We start from the raw sequence: 18,577 nt of genomic DNA, 5'->3' as shown, positions 1-18,577 counted from the left end.
AGTTAGACATATGAGACATAGCTGGGAAAGAATTCTCTGGAGTAACTCAGAGCCCTCCCCATCTAGTGTCCCATCTCTATCAGCTGGAGATTTTTGCTACTGGCAGTTGCCAATGGGCCATATGCCATTGTAGGCGAATTGTCCCATCATTCTATCCCGCCATAAAATTATCAAGCTCAGACTTGAAGCCAATTAGGGTTTTTGCCCCCACTGATTCCCTTGGAAGGTTGCTCCAGAACATCATTCCTCTGATAGTTAGAAACCTTTGCCTAATTTCAACCCTAAACTTGATTTTGGACAGTTTATATCCATTTGTTCTTGTGTCCACATTGGTGCTTAACTTAAATAACTCCTTTCATTCTCTGGTATTTATCCCTTGATGTATTTATAGCCCACAAATCTCCCCTCAGCCTTCTTTTGGTTAGGTTAAACAAACCAAGCTCTTTGAGTCTCCTTTCATAGGGTAGGTTTTCCATTCCTCGGATCACCCTAGCAGCCATTCTCTATACCTGTTCCAGTTTGAATTAATCTTTTTTAAAAAAACATGGGAGACCAGAATTGCACATAGTATTACAGATGAGTTCTCACCACTGCTTTGTATAATGTATTAACACTTCCCTACAGGAAATACCTCCCCTGATGTATCCTCAGACTGTATTAGCCTTTTCAATAGCTGCATCACATTGGTAGCTCATAGTCATCCAGGTCTTTTGCCTCCTCTCTGGCTTCCAACTGATAAATCCCTAGTTTACACCAAAAAAATCTTATTGTTAGTCCCTAAATGCATGATCTTGCACTTAGCACTATTAAAGTTCATCCCATTTCTATCACTCCAGTTTACAAGGTCATCCTGATCTTCTTGTATGATATTCCGGTCCTCCTCCATATTGGCAATTCCTCCCAACTTTGTGTCAATCTCAAATTTTATTAGCACATGCCCACTTTTTGTGCCAAGGTCAGTAATAAAAATGTTAAGTAAGATTGGTCCCAAAACCAGTCCCTGAGGAATTCCATTAGTAACCTCCCTCCAGCCTGACAGTTCACCTTTCAGTATGACTCAGTTCCTTATCCACCTTTCAATTCTCATATTAATCCCCATCTTCTCCAAGCCTTCTGATTTTTACCTAAATTCCTCAAAGGAGCTATTGCTCTGGACTGACTCCCACACACATTGGCTTGGTCACTCTCTTGACCTGGCTTTAACCAATTACTGCTCCATTTCTAACATTTCCATCAAAGAGTTCATTCTTTCTCACGTCCTTTAATATTTTTCACCCCCTTTCTTATCCTTCCACTCAGTCAAGCAAACTTTCAGTGATCTCCAGTCCATCAACATCTATGATTTCTTTACTTCTCCCAGCTTCCTGTACCATCAGCCTGCCTTTCCCTCTATATCATGGTTTCCATCCTGAACTCCACTCCAGACATGACACCGTTGCTTCTCTCTCACACTACTCAGTCCCTCCCAGACTTTGCTCATTGTTCTTATCTGCTTTCTCTGCTCCTGTTCCCATAACTTTGCCATTGCAGAACTCCAGAGGACATGCAAATGTCTTCCAGAAGTTATTTTTGTCTCTATTCTATTCCACCATTTTCTTGACATCCAAATAGATTTCTTTTCCTTGATTGATTCCTGTGTCTATAACCCCTATTGATCCTTATCCACCTTTGGATCCCTCCTCAACTTCTAGTCCCTTCTTCTTCCTACTTCTCAGCCCACAATCACACCATGTTTTTTCCACAAAAGATAATCAATGCAATGCAACAGATTCTCTCCCCACATTTCCTCACCTTCTCCTTCATCCCTCCTTCATTACTGGATGCTTTCACCCTGACCCCCAACTCTGTCCTTTCTTCCAACCAATTGAGGGAAAATGGTTGATATGCTCTCCTATAGATTGTTCCACTACAGAGAGGAGGAGTAAACTTTTCAAGAGTGCCTAAGTGACTTAGGAGCCTTAGTCCCATTTTTAAAAATTATTTAGGCTCCTAGAGCCAGATTTTCAAAGGTATTTAGATGCCTGAAGATGCACATAGGCACCTTGTAGGATAACCTGCTTAGCACTTTTGAAAATCCCACTAGATGCCTATATATCTTTGAGGATCTAGACCAAGAAACGTAAGTCACATTGAAAGTCAAATGTCACATAGATGCTTTTGAAAATGTTACCCAAGATCTCAATAAGAGCAACTCAAAAGTGTCATCTTTTTGTATATTTTTGGCACAGAGCTCACACTAAGCACAGATAAAATATTGATAGCTACAGGTGATAGCTTGCCATGCCTTTTAATATCCCTGGAATATTTTACCCAAACTGCATGTCTCATACCCACATTGTGTAAATTCTGTAGATCTTAACTGCTGATAGAACAACTGTGACAAAATTTGCAGACATTTGTTACATAGCCTGTCAGACAAATTTGGGTTTTACTGACATGCCTATTTTTTTGAAATCACTTATTTTCTCAAATATAAATTGTATTTCATAAAACATAGATATAAAACAATTTCATACTTAGTTGGAACAAGCACCCGACTAGGAACTCTAATATAATCATTACAATGAAAAGTAAAATTTAAAAATGCAATATCAAATTTGAGTTCAAATATGAATCCTTCCATATCAACTTAAATGTCTCTGGATGACCCCTGAGTGGATATGGGATATGATATAATATATGTTCAAATGGGGAACTATAAGTATGAATAGATTGAAAGTAAAGTTTTGGACTTCTTGGGGATGAAAGTTTACACTAGACATCATCTCGAGCTGCAAAATTCATATCTGGTTCCAGATTTGGAACACCCTATAGCTGGTGGCTTTCAGTCCATTATTAGGACCTTTTACAAAATTCAGATCCAGACTCTGATTCTGAATAACCCTCAAAGTTTAATGTTGTTTAGATTCTAGGTGGTTTGGGTCCCCCCCCCCCCAAGGCTCAAATCTAGTTTGCACTTTGTTCAAAAGTCAGTAATGATTCAGAGGAAGGTCACAAACAGTAACTGTGACTATATTGGCATTTTAACACTGTTGTATCTTAAAATGAGCATTTTCTTGGAAAGTAATAGCTGTGTGTGACTAGAATGATAATCCGCTGCCTATCTGATTCTGATCTCTGTAATCACTAGCATAGTATCTTCCCTCATCCTAGTTTAAAAGAGAAGTTCATGTTTGCTGCACAATGACACATTAGACACTTGAAATGTCAAAAAAAAAAAAAAAAAAGAGGAGGTGTAATTAGTTTTACAATGAAGTACTAATGCTTATGTGTTCTGGCAATTTGTTATTAGTTAATTATTATAATCAAAATGATTTTAATGTATATAGGTAAAAGGGGCTCATTTTAGCTAGGCACTGCTAGAAAAATGTTATTTTGAGCTCAGTGGCAATATTTGCTGTGAGAAGAAGCTTAAGGTGTAATTAAAGAAGATTTTGTATACACTCTGACCTTCTGTCCATTAGAAATAAATAAATGTGATCAATACTAACCCTAATTGCCCTGAAAAACAATCTTATCAGATTTCTGTTTGGGTAAGGGGAAGATTATTGTTAACACTAATGAATATTCTGTGGGGGTTTGGATCTGCCCTTCATTACTGCTGTTCTTTCATTACTGACCCTTCGCTGTCATGGCAAAGATCTTAGAAGTCTCTGGACACCAATTGTAGTGTCACATATTTCACCAATGAGTAAGTAAATGTAAGAGTGCATCAGGTCAAGGGGTTAGAGGAATATGAGCTTCAGAGCCATAGCCAGAACCCATCCAATTTAGATTTGTTTAAATTCAAGTGAATTGACAGGCTACAGAGGTCTCCTCTGACTCTCGCTAATTCCGAATGCCTTGAGTCATCATTTTATGTTAGACCTGGGCAAGTTGTTTCACTGAACAATATATTCAATGCATTTTGCCCCTTTTTTCTGTTTCTGTCTGAATTGTTCACACACAGATTTTGATTTTTATGGAATTGTTTAGAAATTATTTGACAAATATTTCATGTGAACATGAAACTTTGATGCCATGAATTGAATGGGAGTTGGGAACCTAACCTGCATAGGTCCTTCTGAAGATCCCTCTAGGCACCTATCATATAAGTACCTTTATAAATCTGGCACCATGTTCTGCCATTGGCCAAGAGTAAATTTAATAAAAGGAGGGATAGTGTAATGTGATCAAGTCAATGAGCCCACTGTGGGGCAAGAGAAGCTATCAGGATCGGGGGTAGTGGGGTTAGGTAATTTTTAATCCTTTTACCTTCTGGGCTCTGGAAGCCAGCCCTTGGCTAAGATATCACTGCTAGAAAAAATAGACTACTATAATGTTCTTGTCTAGGCTCAGATCTAAAATTTATTTTCTTTCATAAGATCAGTGGGGCTTGGTGACATGGGGTGCAGGAGGAGCCAGGATTCAGAGTTTCCCCACAGGGAGTCATAACTCTTGAAGGCTGTGAAGCCAAGATCTCTGGGTGTTCCATGAATCCCACCATGCAGAGAGGTTGGGTCCAAACTGTTAGGTAAGGGCTGAACACAGCAGGGCCAGTGGAAGCCAGACTACATTAATTCACAGGCCATTTCTCCTTATGGAGGCGGAGTCAAGCCCCCTCACACTATGAACCACCCCATCTATAAACTCAGAGTAAAATTCTGGCCCCATTAATGACAATGATAAAACTCCCATTGACTTCAACAAAGCCAATGTTTCACACCGAGTGCTCACAGGTTTGAGGATTTATTCTTTCACAATAATTAAATATATTTTTAAAATTAGTTAACAAAACTGTGATGTGAAAGTCTTTATAGAAGAATGTTATTGTAGCACCAGTGCTCAGAACTACTTTTACACTGTTGGCTGGGGAAGTAGAAGGCTGTATTTGCTTCTCTTTAGCCTTCGCTTACTATACTTCTTATAGTTGTGTTTAATGGATGGGAAAATGATAAAATTTCTGTATTACAAAACACAAAGCATGAAGCAGGTGCAGCAAATCCAAGATTCTACAAGCAAGAAAGGACTCTTTTGAAACTACTAACAGCCTTACTGTTGGGCTTTTAAAAATTGTATCCACCTGCTATTGTTTCCCTTCTACTATTTTCTATTAAATGAATGCATGATTTTATATCAGGATACATCCATTTTATTTCACAGCATTTTTTTAAGTCGTAATAGAAAGGGGTTTGGTGCCAAATATTTAATGAAAGCAAATAGAGCAAACATGAATAGCAAATCTTCTAATGAATAAATCTGAATAATAAAATCCCCTGTGGAGCACAGAGGCAGATAGGTTAATTCTTTCACTTGAATTTTAATCCTGACTATGAAAAAAATACCAAAAAGATATTGGTATTTAACACTTGATTATCCACGAGTCCCAAAGAGAAGGAGATTTTACTATTAATTTTATACTATGTAGTTACATTTGACAGCTTCGCTTTGACTTTATTAATCAAGGGGAACATCAAAAGAATTAGTATAAGGTCTGATCCAATGCCCATTCAAGTCAATGGGAAATTGTTCCTTGACCTCAATGGATGTTGGATGAATCCCATAGTGGTTTGAGAATATACAACGATGAATCTTTGAGGTAGTAAAGTATTATTGTACCCATGTTGGCCTCAGGAAATGAGAGAGACAAAGTGGGTGAGGTAATATCTTTTATTGGACCAACTTCTGTTGGAGAGAGAGACAAGCTTACACAGAGCTCTTCTTCTTCAGGTCCTTCAGAAGAAGAGCTCTGTGTAAGCTTGTCTCTCTCACCAACAGAAGTTGGTCCAATAAAAGAGATTACTTCACCCACCTTGTCTCTCAAAGATTCACGTTACTTAGTGTAAAACCTAATTTTGTTAGTAAAGCTTGCAGAGAGGTAGGAATTAGCAACTCAGATGTCCATCACCCACTCTGATTTAACTTGTTGGGCCGCATTTCATTTTCTTTTCACTGACACCAGTTTTAAACCAAAAAAAATTCCATTAACTTCACTGGCATTATTCCTGATGTGCACTATTGAGTGAGAGGAGAATCAGGTCTGCTATTTTAAGATCCAGTTGTCATCGGCATAAGAGCAAAATACCCTGACTTACTAATACAATTCCTCATGAATCTTAAAAGTTGCATTCAGTCTACTGATGGAATGTTGCTTAATAGGAATAGGAAAAGCTTGCATTTCAGCTTCATCTCAGGAGAACCTCCTGGATTATTTAAATTGTCTTGAAAAATTGATAGATCATAATCAATATTTTCTTTAAAAACTATGTCATATGACAGGTCTGGAGCTAAATGCTGTAATCATTCCAAACCCAAACTCCCACTGAAGTCAGTAGAAGTTTTGTTCTACTTATTATATAAAGGGGTTGCTAACAGGAGGCTATTTTAGGGGGAGCAGGAAGTCATGTAAGATTATTTTCCAAGTTAGACCTGATTCTGTTTTCTTTGCACTCATAGGAAAACTGCCAACTGTCTTGACATGATTCAGTATTAGACCCTTACTCTACAACAAGCTCTTTACCTCAGAGAGAGAGAGAGAGAGAGAGAGAGAGAGAGGTCTCTACCCATTGACACAAAACACAGATTTTTAGGGGGCTAAATTTTGCCTTCAGACGCTGCTAACTCATAGTTTTCACCTTTGAAAATATAGATGCAAACACTAGGAATTAGTTTTAACATCTAGGAAAGCAACAGATTGAAGATAGACTTTTGGGTTTTGGTGAGCAGACCATTACATATGTCAAATTATCCCCAAATATGCCTAAAATACTAAAATCCAATTAATGCAGAATTGCACTGACAAAAGACCAATGCCAGAGATGACAATGGACCTAGACCAAGGACTGTTAATAGAAAACACATAGGAAATATCTAATCTTGGACATCCAAGCATGAATCACGCAGTTCATCTGTCAGAAACTCAAAGTATTGTCAGCTTTTGTTAACAGCATTCAGTGTTCTGAAGGAAAAAGTAATTTTAACTTTTTCCTGCAGTAACATAAGTAGTTTTCATTTCTCTGGGAACAGGAATCACCAAGAACCACAAGACAAACATTGAATTTGGAGGGTGGAGGGAGGGTGTTGAACAGACTTGCTTCTAAGTAGAGAGTTAGAGATATGTTTATGAGAAGAGAAACATTTTTTGTTAAAGGATTGCTTTCAATAAAAGAAGCACTAAATAAACAACTTCTGTTTTAAAAAAGAGCCAGGTTGATGATAACTCTGGAAAATCTCAGGATTGAAAGAGGATCTGCTGAGACACTGACATTTTAAATGGAAGAAAAAAAATTCCCTGACAAAGAATGAAAACATCCGTGCATTATAGAACAAAGAGCTAGGCTGTGCCCAAGCTCTAACTGAAAAAGACAACAAAGGAATTAAACAGAAAATTCAAAGACTGATCACTGTTATTAATCCTATGTTGTATGCAGTGCTGTAGCTGTGTTGGTCCCAAGATATTAAAGAAACAAGGTGGGTAAGGTACTATATTCTGTTGGACCAACTTCTGTTGGTGACAGAGACAAGCTTTTTGAGCTTACACAGAGCTCTTCTTCGTATCTGGGAAACTTACTCAGAGAGTCACAGCTAAATAGAAAGTGGAACAGATTGGTTAGCATAAGTAGTCAACAGATATTTCTCTTTACCTTGTTCTAAGTTTCATAGGTTCATGATGTAGAGACCCAGGAAATGAGAGAGAGCTATGGAGGAACTAGTATAGCAATGGAAGCAAGCCAAGTGGGAGGAATCAAACTTGGAAAGGGCAAAGCAGAAGTGTGCTAAAGTAGGTAATGAGATCAAGGTAGTGATTGAGGGTGGCGGGAGGCGGGCAAAATGACCAACCAGCTACACAACCAGCAAGTGCAGCTGAGGGAGTGTAAGGGCAGGTCTACACTACCCACCTGAATCGGCGGGTAGAAATCGATCTCTCGGGGATTGAATTATTGCGTCTCGTAGGGACGCGACAATCAATCCCCGAATCGACGCTTCTACCACCAGCAGAGGTAGGAGTAAGCACTGTTGAGGGGGGAGCCATGGAGGTCGATTTGCCGCCGTCCTCACAGCGGGGTAAGTCGGCTCCAATATGTCGAATTCAGCTATCTTAAATCGACCCCCCTCCCCGCCCCCGTAGTGAGGATGTAGTCTAAGAAGGAGCTGAAGGAAATCCACTCTTCAGAAGAAAAAGTAATTGTGTGTTGCCTAGTGATGGAAAAGCTTCTGAGTTGCAGCTGATCCTGGAAAGGTAGAACACAAAGATGGAGAAAGATCTTCAGGAGATGGAACTCAGACCCAGCTACAGCTGGAGTTTGGAATCAACAACAGATGTAGCTCTCCGATGGCAGGGAATCTCTGACCTGGACAGAAGTGGGTCAGAAGTGGAGTCCATCATAGGGAAGGTGAATGGAACTGTGTTGGAGATCACCTTCAAACTATTCTAAGGGTGGAGAATTCTGTGGTAAAAAATAATATAATAGTTATGAAATAATGTAAACATATACAAATAAAAGCAATAAAAAATTAAAATAGACAAACTCAAAACAAAACTTCAGAATTCCAAAACCAAAATTTACTGGAAATTCCATTTTGTGGGAAAGTTCAAATTGGAATGAAAACTAAATTTCAACATGTCAAAATGTTCCATTAAATGAACACTGAGTTTTGACCACCTCTTAAAAAAAGTACATGATTGATATATTGAACCTGTGTTATTTTGGAGAAATAAAACTGAATCAGAAAAAAAAAATGTGGGAGTTGGAATCTTATGTCTGAAGAATGTTCTTTGGTGCACAAGCTGGTGAGTTAGCCCACTTGCTTACAGGGATACCTAAAAGGTTCAGAATGTAATGCATCTCCCAGCTGTCCTAACCTAAGGAAGAACCCACTAGACCACATGGCTCTCTTTCTCAGTGTAATCACCTCCAGCCCTACTTGATCTTGACTTTTTCTGGGGAAGGCTCAGTGGCAGCAAATTAAAGGCTTAAGTGCGCCCCTGAATCAGATCCAAAGTTTCCTAAAGGCCACAAGTACACAATGAACAGAACTGGTCCAAAGTTTTCCTTTTTTTCAGAAACTGTTTTCATAGAAAGTGTTTGGTTTTTAGGCATAAATCTTCCAGTTTTCCAATGAAAATAATTAAAACCTAAAAATAACCTTTTTTCTCTGTTTTTGAAAATGAAAAATAAAATGGGCTCGGTTTTGTTCTCCTGCCTCTTACTCTCCCTTTTTTCCCCTGACCCCATTTTCCTTGGACCCTTTCCATTTTGCTTCTGAACGGGGGTGGGAAATCAGGGATGGTAGGTTACCAAATTTTCATGATTATTTGTCAAACTCGGAAATTAAAAACAAATTCTGAAAACATTTCTTTAAAATGTTTAATCCAAGGTATTTAGCATTCTTAACTAATTCTAATCTTCAGTGAAAGAGCTGATAAAAGACTCCTGGGGAATCTTGCATGAGACTGAGTGCCCTTGGGACAGAAAGTCAACACCTCTCTATTATCCTCTGTGAGCTCTTAAAGAGAAAAGAACAAGGCCACACAAGAACTGTTCCGTATATTTCACTTGGATCCACTCAATGACCCAATAATACCTCATAATCAAAGGCAATTGATCTAGTAATATCAGCAGGCACCTTGCATCTTTATCTGGCTCTTGGACATAATTAGTCAATACAACCAGTGCTATCTCGATGCCAAATCCAGGACTTCACTCAGATTGACAATGGTTGTTGAGATCCCGGGCATCTAGATACTATGAGTTTTCTCACCACAGCCATCTGACTGCACCCACTCAGGAAAAAAGATGTGGGCATCACGTTAATCAGATCAATGAAAATCTGTGTGCAATATACAGCCGGATTCAAAAAAAAGCAAATAAAATGTTAGGGCAGAGAAAGAATGGGATAGAAAAGAATACTGAAGCTATTATGTCATCATACATTAATGGTATACCCTCACTTGGAATATGTGCTCAAGTAAGTTCAACCAATCTACAAAAATAAATACAGACATAAAGTTGTCTAGAAGTAGGTGCCAAAATCTAGTAAAAACATGGAAAGACTTCTGTAAGGAGAGACTGAAAAGACTGTCTAGCTTAGAGAGGCGTTGACTAAGGGGATTATGACAGGAGTATACAAAATAAATGATGTAGAGAAGCTAAATCTCATGCTCCTATTTATGTTTTCTTGTCCAAGAACAAAGTCAAAGTCAACAAATGTAAACTCATAAAAGGAAATGCTTTTTTTTACATAATACAAAGTTAACGTATAGAACTCATTGATACAATATACTGAGAGCTTTGCAGGATTCTAAAAACAATCATAATAAGAACACTTTTATTAATTAGGATAAAACTAGTATTATAAATCATTGTTTCAGGGCACAAGCCAATAGTTAATATGGGTTAAGAAGAAACTTCCCTTATGGTCAGGCTATACCACAATTGCTACATATGGGGCTTTGTGCATCTAAAACATTTGGTACTGGCTACTGAATTGGGTGGACCAGTAGTTGGATACAGTTTGTCAATTAATGTGTTCCTAAAATCCATTTCAATGTTCTAAAAACTATTTCAATATATGACAGAATAACTGTAACAATAATTAAACAATGTACTGATAGGGATTTCTGATTGTCTGCAGAAATAGATAAGTTAGCAAGCTTGTTTAAAAGAACAAGCTAAATCTAAGGAAAATTAAAAGAGAAAGTACAACCAAGACTCCCTCTCTCTCAGCTTTCCAGGATGATATAAGGAAGGTCTTTCTGTCAAATCCACTTAGCACCAAATCACAACAAAAAGGAAAATCAGATAAAAAACCTAGAATGTCCAATTCTAAAAAGATGCAGTAGATAACAATTGAAGAGATTTATATTCATACTGAAAGAAAAAACGATTTGTTTAAAGAATACATCTGCCACATAAAAAGAGAGTAGAGAGTTGCCTGATATACTGCATATACTAAAAGAGCAAATGCGGTTGCTAGTATGGGCCTGACATTCTGATCACCACAAATGCTCTGATAATTACCCTTCAGAAAGCAAAGAATATTTTGATGTAATTTATATTGCTGAAAGAGACTTTTGGCTTATTCCATGACAGTGTACAAGCTCCCAGACCTGCATATAGAATGAAATGCAAAGCTAGTGAAAATCCAAGAGATTAGTTTCTGAGACTTAACTGTAGCCATTGTGAAGGGAAAGACGACCCTAATACAAATAGAAAAACAACTTAGAGATTTGTTCTTATTTATGCACTGAAAAAAACTTGAATTGAATTTGGGAGTGAAGTTCAAAAAGATTCGAACATAGGCTGGTTAATAAAGCAAGCATAACTTTTGTCTGCAAATACACAAAGCATTTAAAAAAATAAAGCTTACAAGAAGCAGGGGAAATAGTCCAACCCATATGTGAAATTGAGAGGACTTATTTTAGAACTACAGCCTTCAGCTAGAAAGAAACTACTTACACATTCTGAGCCTTATATGCAACTCAGGCTTGCTAAGGAATCTTTCAAGGTAACTAAAAAGGAAGCATAAGGACTTATAAATTAATAAAAACTTCAGAAAGTTAAAGAAACGCCTAAGATTTCATAAAGGACAAATTAATAACTATGAGAGTTAATTTGAAAAATAATAAAAACTGGGGGAGAAAAGTAGAAGAAACAGAAAAAAAAAATGCTAATTATTCATTTGCAGTTATTCCAATGATCTATTATTTTAAACTGATGTTCTACTTATATGAGTGTTCACTGTCTTCAGTTTAGGAGCAGATTGACAAGAGTTCACTCCAAAAACACAGGAATATATATATCAAAGGTGTTGTTCCATTGCACAGAATCAGTCTATATTTAGAAATGAGCATATTGATGGTAATTAAATTCTCCTTGCAATGTAAGGGCATAAAATATCTATGGCCCTGAGGCTATTGTATTACACTGCCAATGATATATGACAAGCAGCCTCACTGGAACGAAGCCAGAGAATGAACTAAGCATCAATATGTCCTCATGTGGATGGATGTTGTTTTACTAGTGATTGAATGTTAGCCAGGGAGAAGATGGTTGAAGATGCCATATAGCGCTGAATTGGGGAAAGTCAGTAACCTCTCCATACTAATCTTGCAATCAGCTTCTATTATAAAGTTAAATTCTTTTACTTTTATTATTTTAACTTAGAAAATGAGATTGGCCTGACAGTTGCCAGACATAATCTGAAGACAAAGAGAAAATATTTCAGCAAAGTATGAAGACCATTTTTCACATTGATTCTGAGTTACTACCAAAAAACCTCCAATTTGAAAGTTTGTTTTTTGCCTAACATTTCTTTGTCTCTTCCAGCTCAAAAATGACTTCTTTCTGCCCCTTCAAAATATTCATAGAGTTAATCTCCTTGAAAACTCATCTACTGAAGCTAATGGGCTGGAATTAAGCAACATGATTAATACAGCTGGTAGAAATTTTTTTCCTCAGAAGATTTTGGCAAAAATGAAAAAAAAATCATCTAAGTTTTCCACTGAATTTTTTGAATTTTCAGCGGAAATTCAAAAACTGAAAAATTTGGGCTGATAACTAAAATATTTTGATTTGGAAATGCTACTGCAGCACCTCATGAGAAGTGTGTAGTTCAAAAGCCTCATGATCCCATTCTCCTTTCTAGGCCAGGCTCTCTGATCAGACTCCATCTTGAAGATCTACATCTATCCAGGGAGCTGATGGGTCACTGGAACTTTTTATAATGAAGCCACTTATTAGGTATCTAAAAACAGACTCTGGAGCTTGACTACGGGCACCCAGTTTTTAAAGTCTGACCCATTATTCTTATCCAGATCTGCCAAGTGTCTTGTAACATGACAAATAGAGTTACTTTGGATTTACATTCTTCTAACTGAGATAAAAATCTGGCTGGTAACATGTATAACACCACATCATTTCCCTATTTCAAGTGCCTGAGTTTTCTAAATCATGGTATAAGTCTATTGTCATATGCCCTGGTGAGACAACGTACTTAAAACACAGCTGATCTTTAAGCATGTGAATAGTTCTCATTGAGTTCAGTGTAAATTACACATGCTTAAAGTTAGGCATATACTTAAGTAACTTGCTCAATCAGGCATTCAATGACTTTGATCTAGTTTTTACATAGTAAGCTAGAAATTGTCATACCAGATCAGACTAGTGGTCTCTGCCAGAAGACAGTATCAGATGCTTCAGAGGTAAGTGCAGGAAAAATTACAGTAGATATTCATGCAATACCTTGCCTATATGGAAAAGTTTCTTCCTAAAAAACCTCTGCTTGTTAGTCATTGCCTTATGCCCTGAACCATGAAGATTTCTATTCCTTCTTTTAAAATGCCTATGTAATAAAACAGTGGCAGCTCACTTAGCCATATAAATATACATTTTAACTCTTACAAAGCACTCAGACATAATGATATTTTATAGCACGGAGTTCTGCAGGTTGATTATATATTGTGTGAAAAGAGTATTTCCTTTTAATAAGTTTCCAATGTGATGCCTTTAAATAACATTGAAAGTCCCATTGTTTTGATATTAGGAGAAAGGGTAAATAAAAGCACCAAGCATATCTTATCTATCCCATTCAGAGCATGTCCCTATTATTCATCTCCTTTCTAAACTAGACAGTCCCAATTTTGTTCAGTCACTCCTATAGAAATGTCCCTGCCTCTGATCATTTTTGTTCTCCGTCTCACTGTGCCCCTTCTATTTTGGCTACATCTTTTTTGACTGGAACGGAATACAGTATTGTTGCTGTATGTACCAGCAAATTGTGTGATGGTACGGTTATGTTTTCAGCATTATTTTCTATCCTATCTCACCCATTTGTGGTTCCCCTTTGTTTGCTTATTTTAGATTGTGAATTTCATCTGCCATCATGATATCCATTCACATCGCCTTGCTGAAGCCTTCTAGATTACTCAGTCTTCTCTAGTGACTTACCTAAATAGTTTGTGTGGGGTGGTCTTTTAATTATGGTATAACGGGGTCTATGGGAGCGCTGTCTATGAGATCCAAGGAGCTTTGTACAGTGTGTGTGTGTTACCTTGAATCTGATGAGTTAGTCGTGCCTCAGGCATTACTAAAGCTGCAACACCTGTTTGGTAATTATTGTAATTACTTTTAAAAAGCCAATAACATTATATGACAAAGAGAATTAACGAGCACATCTCATTCTTAGCCTATTGTCTTCAGTGGCGTTTCACCAGCTTACACTAGGGTTGAATTTGATCCTCTATAGTCATCATTATTTTTTCCTTGTAATTCTCAATGTGTGTTTTCTGTATTTAGAGAACTATATGGATGCTTTTCTGTTACTAATTTAATATTTACAGAAAATGTGCTTATTGTGTAGCCACACAACGTCTAACTCAAACTATGCAAAGTTTGTTTCATATTTCAAAAGCAATGAGTTCAAATGCTGCTAAGGTCATTTCATTCATTGCAAATCTACTTACTTTTTATATTTACAAATATAAAGCTCTGATCCAAAAGATCCCACGTGTAAAAAGAAAGGGAAGACCTAAAAGACATTGGTTCTTAAAAGGCATTTCCAAATCTTCACAACTTCTTCCTGGTTTTCCCTCCCACCCCCCTTTGAACCTGACTTATATTATTTTCCCCCATTTACTGGGCCTGGTCGTGCAACTGCAACATGTGCTGCCACAGTTTAAAGGAGATAACAGGATGGAACATTTAAATGAAATGTAATAGGTTGAAAACAAAACCTGTATTTAATGGATGATAGCGCTTGAAGCAGGTAATTGAAATTATCTGCAGATGGCTTGTTTTCTTTCATGATTCTCTGAGCACTTACCACTGAGGTAAATGTCAGCCACATTATCTGTACAGTACATTCACTGTATCAGTAGACAACAACTACAGTCTGACTCCATAATATGATCTGCACAACTATTGTGTTCTTGCAAAAGAAATTAACTACCCTTCTAACATTTATTTTCTTTCACTATATACTATAGATTCAATCACCTAAACAAAGAAAACTTGGTCTTCTACAATAATACTGCTGTAAAGTAATTCTTTGCCATAGTTTTCAGTCTTCTAAAGTAAAAGTCATGGCCCCACAGCAAGGTCCCTGGCATCTATGGTGACTCATTGAGCAACTTATTTTTTGTTCTTATTATTATGGGGGCATGAGTCTAGTATGAATTATTTCTGAATCCTACCACAATGTGAATAATTTGGGATTAAAGTTCATTTTAGTCTGAAAATCTTTCTCTGACAGACCCTAAAGTTTTGTTTTGCTTTGTTTTTTTTTATTTTTAAACAATAACAGAAAAAAAATGAAGTTGTGGTCCCTAATATTAGGATTCAAGCCTCCACTATCTTAGCTTAAGTCAATGAAAGGCACTTTTCAGGCCCCTCCTGAAAGATTTAACAATAGCGATACAGTAACATCTCTTTGCTGTGCTGCTAATGAGGAGAGTTCACTGGGAGTTTTAAAGAATTAAAGAAGCATAGGGTCATATCCTGAGGCTCTTCCTTTCTACTCAGGCAAACTACCATTGAAGTGAAAGGAAGTGCTCCTAGACTGAGTAAAAATAGAATAAGGACCTCAGGGTTTAGCCCATTCTGTATATTTATTGAGGGTAAAATTTTCAAAAGTGACTCATCCACAAGGAGGACTTAAGCCTTGCAATTCCTAATTTTAGGTGCCCTGCTGTCCAGTGGAATCCACCGCCACGAATTAGGAGCCAACATTCTCTATATAATCATGGGAATAATTAGGCGCCTTAGAATGGGATTCACAAAAGCCAGCATACTGAGTGGGTAGCTGCCTGAGCTAACCAATAGGAAATACGAAGGAGAGGGGAGTGGTTTAAGCCCCACTCCTCAAAGGGATTAAGGTTCCTAACTCTGGCCTGGTTCTCCTACAATGTAATTTTTTTCTGGAAATCCCTTCCCATAAAAATGTTGTGGTTTTGCTGTTTCTTCCCAGTTCAGTATGAAACTTTTTTCAAATATGCAAAATTTTACCAGCTGCTCTACTTAGGAGTTAAGTCTTCTTGAAAGTCAGCAGGACTTAGGCTCCTAAATCACACTGGCACTTCTGAAAACTTTACCCTGAATGCTAACACTGTACTGAATACAGAGGAGATAAAAGCCTCCTGTCCCTCAAGAAACTTATTAATATACAGGCATGATCCTGTAAACAGTTATTTCCAGGCATAATGTTTACTCCTTCAATGGAACCATTCCAGTTAGCAAACACCATGACTGTTAGTGTGTGCTTGCAGATTGGGCTGTAGGTAAGGATCTTGCATGCTATAGGTCTGATCCTGCTGCCATAAAAGCCACTGAATTCAGTGGTGCAGAATTATGTCCTAAATAGACATTTTATCACATCATCAGTCAGAAAATTATGAATCTCTGGGCTGGACTGTAGCAACTGTTTACGTTATCGACCAGCCCACAGCAACCCCACACCACAGTTTAGAACACTATAGGGAAAAGCCATCCCCACTGCACTCATCTAGAGTGAGCTTGAACAGACATTGGGCAGATTCACAACTTGGGCAGGGAGGATAAATCTTCCTCAGCATGCTGCAGAGCTGGTGCAAACCAATTCCACGAGGCTACATCTGACCAACTAGAGTAGCCCAGCTGACATGGGCCCCACAGGGGTCAGGGAGAAGTTACACAATGGGAGATTCCCAGCCCTATCCACAGACCTGCCTACACAACTGAAATAACCACCTGAGTTCTCCAAAGAAATGCCAAGGGCCCTTCTATTGGTCCTCAAAACAAGCGGATGACAGAAAAAGGTGCGACTTCCCCACCTCTTAAAACACCACTGGTGATGAATAGCATGCTGTGACAAAAACACAGTTTAAAAGGCAGCATATTTAGAAGAAACTTGGATGTAAAAGGAGCTTGCTAGAAATCTTTGTGGACCTATACTGGTTCAATGAACTTAAGAGAAAGAAGTTTTGCCATTGTTGAAAAGCATCTGTTGATCTGTTTCGCTTATCTTCTGCTTAGTTTTTGAAAAGTTGATAATTGATCTTTGTCACAATTACTAATTGTGCTTGTTGTTTTACCTGGTAAGTCTCCTGAATTTTACTTGGCATTGAACTTAAACTAAATGGCCTATAATTTCCTGTGCTTATCTTTTAGCCCATTTAGAGATGAGATAATGTCAACCATATTAATATATTTGACTATATTTCATAACAGGTTGTACTGCAAACAACTTGTTTTTAAATACATTTTGTCATCTAAAATGTGAGGCAAAAACCAAATGGTATCATCCAAGTTGTCATCAGTAGTCTGGTTTGTGCTTTAGTCTTACTGTAGTTCCCGTGACTATTTCTGTAGGCTGCATATGGCAGACCTCAGTCCCTCCAGGGTGTCCCTCCTCCCTTGGGGTTCTCTCATGACAGAGGGGCCAAGGAGCAAGGAAGGGGGATCCTGGCCCTCCCACTGCACTGGGTTCCGACCCAGGGCCCTAAAGAGATGTTGCAGTGTCTGGACCACTCCTTGGTCCACTCTAAGTAAGATTCCCCACCAGGTCACTTCCTACTGGACTACGGCTCCTCTGTTTGGGACATGGTCACAGTCGTAGCAGTATCAGCATACTCTGCCAGAGGGACAACATCTCCGTCTTTGGGGCCTCTCTTGGATTCTCAACTCCAAAAGGCTGGGGGGGGGGGGGGGGGGGGAGGGGAAGGAGCAAGAAATATGGATCACTGCATCCAGAGTGGCTTTACCAATGCTGGAGTCACCCTTCCTACAGTTCCAGGCATCAGACTCACTTCCTGATGCAGACTGTAATGCCTTCCCCCTGTCCTTTGTCCCTGGGCTACTAGTGCCCTTTTATACTGTCCCTCCACCTGGAGCATGCCCTGCAGCTGAAAAGGGGCAATGCCTCTCTGACCCAATATGGCCCCAGGCCTTGCTCTGGTTTAGTGTGGGATCTATAAACCCCATCACAGTCACCCATAAAAATACTCAAGACAAAAAAGTTCTTCTACTTTTCATCTTTCACCTGATCATTTACTGATACTCTGTTTCATGTCTTCAAACCTATTTTTAATCTTTTTGTACCTCTGTTCTATAGACAGCATTAATTGATTTTGCAGATCATTTTTTTTCATATGTTCCAATGCCGTAAACTTTCTTGAAATTCAGATAAATGATGTCAGCCATTTCAACTTTGTCTTCCAATTTAGTAAAGTGCTCAAAGGGAATTTGTCATCCATGATTTTCCCTTCATGAATCTATGCTGACTGTCCTTTATCAAATTATATGTTCTAAATGTTACTTTATCGTGTATCACAGCTGAACTCAGGACAGCTTACTTTTTATAGTACTAAGTGGATAACTTGTGCTCTGGTGTCCACATAAATACTTTAGACATTTCAATGTCTTTCTGCCTCCCATCCTACATTTTTTCTAAAACATATTCCATCTTAGCAATGCAGTTTTCATTCTAGCTTCTTTTATTAATAGACAGAAGTCACTCAGATTCCCAGAGATACTCTTAACTACTAAATCTATTATTTCCCCCCTGGTATCCTTTATGGGTCCACTCACTCCTGGTACAGCTATTTTCTTCTTACTTTTAAAAA

Source organism: Trachemys scripta, chromosome 3 (assembly GCF_013100865.1).
Source record: "Trachemys scripta elegans isolate TJP31775 chromosome 3, CAS_Tse_1.0, whole genome shotgun sequence".
Lineage (NCBI taxonomy): Eukaryota > Metazoa > Chordata > Testudines > Emydidae > Trachemys > Trachemys scripta.
Note: the sequence above shows the minus strand (reverse complement) of the source record.